The sequence below is a fragment of the Helianthus annuus genome, chromosome 1 (genome assembly GCF_002127325.2).
Source record: "Helianthus annuus cultivar XRQ/B chromosome 1, HanXRQr2.0-SUNRISE, whole genome shotgun sequence".
NCBI lineage: Eukaryota > Viridiplantae > Streptophyta > Magnoliopsida > Asterales > Asteraceae > Helianthus > Helianthus annuus.
In genome coordinates this window covers 6762586-6767012 of record NC_035433.2, presented here as the reverse complement: position 1 = coordinate 6767012, position 4427 = coordinate 6762586, and positions in this window count along the sequence as shown.

Genomic DNA, 4427 nt, shown 5'->3' with positions numbered 1-4427 from the left:
TAGGTTTTGTGACTTCATCAGACAATTTGAAGTTTCCATGTCCAAAACCAATCAATTCAGTTCCAATAAGTGAAAATGTTACAAACTTTGACAAAGTCAAAGTTGCAGATTGTGATGAGAAAACTGATGATGAAAATGAGAAATTTTATTCAGCAGATGAGTCTGAGACAGAGTCTGATGCTGAAATTAAGAAAAAGAAAACAATTTCAAAATTAAGAGGAAAATTTCAGAAAACTGTTTTGCACTCGACTGAAAAGGGAGAATGCTCTAAGCAAAAACCTGTGAAGAAGATTGTAGAACAGAAACAAAAATTTAAAAATGAAGGAAAAAACTCATCAGTACGATCATCCAATCAAAAGAAAAAATTACAAAAAGTAGAAAATGAAAATTCAAAAATTGTTGGGTGCAGGACAGACCACAGTACTTCAAAGCCAAATCCAGCAGATTTGAGGAAGGAATATCACCAAGCCAGACAATGCTATGATCTGAGCGTTTGGTGTGAAGGTGGTATACGGTACGATAACAGAGTGTGTTACAGCTGCGGATATCACGGACACATTGCTGTTAACTGCCAGTACTGGAGTTATGAGACCAGGAGGTGCTATAATTGCAATATCAAAGGTCACATTGCCCGAGATTGCCCAAGGAGATCGCATGAAAGATTGAGGGCCAATTCTCAGAAAATGGCAAAGAAGATACCAGTCGTAGTCAAGCCCATAGAATTGAAAGCTGCGGGCCAAAATGTCAAAGAACAGAAGGTCAAAAAACCTGAAGTTCAAGAAACAAAAGTGAAGCTTTCTCAGGGGCAGAAAGACCGACTGAGGAAAAAGAGAAAGAAGGCAAGAGAATATCTCGAGAAGATATTGTCCTCAGGTTCACCCGACAGATCGAATAAGAGTGCTGATAAATTGATTCACTCGACAACAAAGTCAAGTAAACCAAATTCATCAGATACAAATCTGAGGACGAAAAAGGAAAAGAAGAAGGTAACATTCTGTGACGATAAATCTGTTTCTTCGGAAACAAAGGAGCCACATGTCGGCGATGAATCTGACTCATTAAAGTCAGACAAGCCACATTCACGCAATGATTCGGGTTCGTCAAAGCCAGAAGAGCCTTGTGTTGAGGTAAAAGTTGAGAATTCTAGTTTAACAATGGATGAGAAAAATTTTCCACCATTGTTGAACAAGAATTCAAAATCACCCAAGGCTGGTCAGGCTTGGGTAAATCTGTTTAAATGAAAAACCCTGACTTGCCGGAGCTCCCAAGTTTGTAAGCGTGGAGCATGAATCGGCATCTTTTTAAATCTGTGTTTGAAGGTTTTTGCAGGAATTGCCGGAGATCCCAAGATGGTATCGTGGATCATGAATCGGCATTTGTCTAAAATTTTAATCGGTAACGTCAATCAAACAAACGGTAAAAAGGTTTGTTTGTGTTTTTCTTTCAAGTGGTATTAGACGAGTTTATATTTTTGCAAGTGGTACAAAGGGTTCTGAACTACAAATGGTAAATCAAGGACATTAACTTGTACTTGGATTTTCCTACATCTGATCGAAAAACAAGGTGATGAAACCCCGTGTTTATGAAACGTCACACAAAACTAATTTTCCGGAAAAACCATTTTGATTAAAACAAACTTAAGTGTTTTGAAATCATAATGGGAAAATAGTTTGTTGTGAGGGGGAGTTCTAATTGTTTACGCCAAAGTGGATAGAGAATTGAAGTGATTCTCATCAAGTTGTCAACTTTGTACAGTTTGTTTCAAATTTTCTCAGAAAATCAAAATTGAAACATATTTTGATTTTAGGGGGAGAAAAATTTTAAAAAAATTAGAAAATTTGAAAATGTCAAAAACATTAAAAATTTAAAAATGAGTTTTGTTGTGAAAAAGAGGAAATGATAGTAAATCAGTTGGACTATCACAGCATGCTAAAGAAATGTAATGTCAAATGTAATAAACGGTCTCACTGATGATGTGACGATAGGTTTTTGTACATTTAGTAGATTTATTCGGGATATAAACCTAAAATTTCAAACTTGTGAAATTCGTGGGGAACACTACTTGGATATATAGGTAACCCCTGAAATCTCGTTTGAAAGGTCTCGTATTCTGATATACTAGGTGTTTATACTCTATGATGTCTGGGGTATTATTCCGGGACTTCTGCTGAACGGTAGTTCTGACCTAGTCCTTGGCTAATACTTTCCGCAAAATGATTGAAACATAGCATAAAGCCCTCAGTTGATTAGACAATAAAATTGATAATCATCTGTTGTAGCTAAAAAGATCCTCTAAAGGGGACACACTGCTAAGTCGAAGCTGATATCTCTCTACTGAACGGAAGTTCTGACCTGAGATCCCTCAGTTCTCGCATCTTTCCCCTAATTTATGTACAGATATCATTGTAGTATTCATACCTGTAAGACTGAATATTGGGATTCTGGATACGAGAGTATATTCAAGAGGTGGGACACATGAATTGAACTAAGTTCATAAAACACCTAAATAGTATCCTGAATAGATTGAAAATTGTATGAAAATTTAAGAGGACAATTATATCGTCAATCTACGTGAATCGTTTAGAACTTAAAACGATTAGAAGCTTAACGGTGCTTGTGATGTGTCTCAAAATCTGATATGATCCTCTTGCACAAACTCACAAAAATATGTTTGTTCTGCATTTAAATTTCTGTCTTTGCATTTACGTTTCATATTTTGAAAAATCCAAAAAGATTTTCGACAACTGATGGTGAAGAGCTGATTTTCAAAATCTCAAAGGCTAAACTTGATGGACAGACAGGTTGGTTAAGTGGTTTGAAATGTTTAAATTGATTCATTAGGTTGAATCCGAAATTGGAATGTTTCAAATTTTGTGATCTGTGTATAATTGTAAATATTCTCAAATGTTTAGATTGATTCATTAAGTTGAATCACAATTTTATTTGTTTATGATAGAGTGTTTGAGATGTATGCAGATGATGCAGATGATAACCTGAACAGAGAGAAGCCAGGAGATGATTTCTATGGTGGTAACAAATCCCAGACGACTATCCTAGCAGGATGATAGGGGAAGTCTGACGAAAGTTATAGCCAAAGAAAGAAAGATCTAGGCAGATTTCTTGAAAAAGACCGAACAATATCCGAGAATGTCATGTTGAAGACTCTCACTGAAGATTCCGTCAACATTCAAGGGGGAGTCTGTTGGTGCAGTTGTCTGTCGACTACATCTTCGTTCGAGTCTTAGAGTGTTAGAATGATAAAGAGAGAGTAGCCCGAAGACTGATCAAGACTGAAGATCTGAAGACACAACATTTTTGTGACTCGATAGTCGACTCCATCAACATCTGAGGGGGAGTTTGTTGATGCACTACATCTGCTGATTACGTCTTGTATCGAGTCATAGTCTTAGAATGATAGATCTGGGCACGTAATACTAGAAATAGTGAAAATTGTATAGGTCATATATTGGATCGCTCGTACGACAACAACCTGGATCGCTCAAATGGCAAATGGGCTGAACCGCTCGAGTGACAACATAGTTGGATCGCTCATGTGTCAACTACTTGGATCGCTTATTGGGCCTGTCCAATAAGCGGTTCCAGATTAGTATAAATACCTTAGGAGCGATCTTATTTGTAACAGTTGGAGAAATCGTGCCGAAGTGCTGCCGGTGCGAGATTTGAAGTGTAATCAGTGTAAAATCAATAAAACAAGTAGTTAAAGTGATCTGCGTGCTATTTCTACCTTAGTTTCTTGTTATTCCGCACCTGAAACCAAGGAGAAAGCCTCTGAACGACTCATTTAGGTCAGAATACGATCCTACAGAATCACATTATTATCATTGTTGTCGCCTCCATTTACACTGTTACTAAAATTATCGTCGTGCGTGTGTTTACTGGGATTGGCTTGTGAAGGCTCAACAGGACTTTTAACAGCAGCGACGATTTTCGGGATAGCATTGGCTATTCCTTGAGCGACGATGTTTTCTATATCTTGCCGATTTAGAAAGTGATCCTCATTATTGTGTCCCGATTGATTAACTTCATTAACTGGTTCATTAACAGCGTGTTCCATCTGATAATTAACAATATATACAAGTTATTGGCACAAATAAATAACAACCAAACGTAATAAAGTAATCGCACAAAATCACGTCAACACGTATAGCCAAAATTGTCGACTTTGCGACTTTCATATTTTATATATTTTAGTATGCATCCGTACACACCAGTTATCTTACAAAAGTTTTATTTTAAGTTATTTTACATGATTATATTTTTATTATTTATTATTATTTTATTATTATTAAACAACCACACAACCACATTCAGCTGGCATTTCAGAAACGACGCTCCCTCTCGTCGTATTTCCATGAGATCTGTTCCCCCACTTCGCGGATTCGATTTCCTGCGTTCACCAGTTCCTC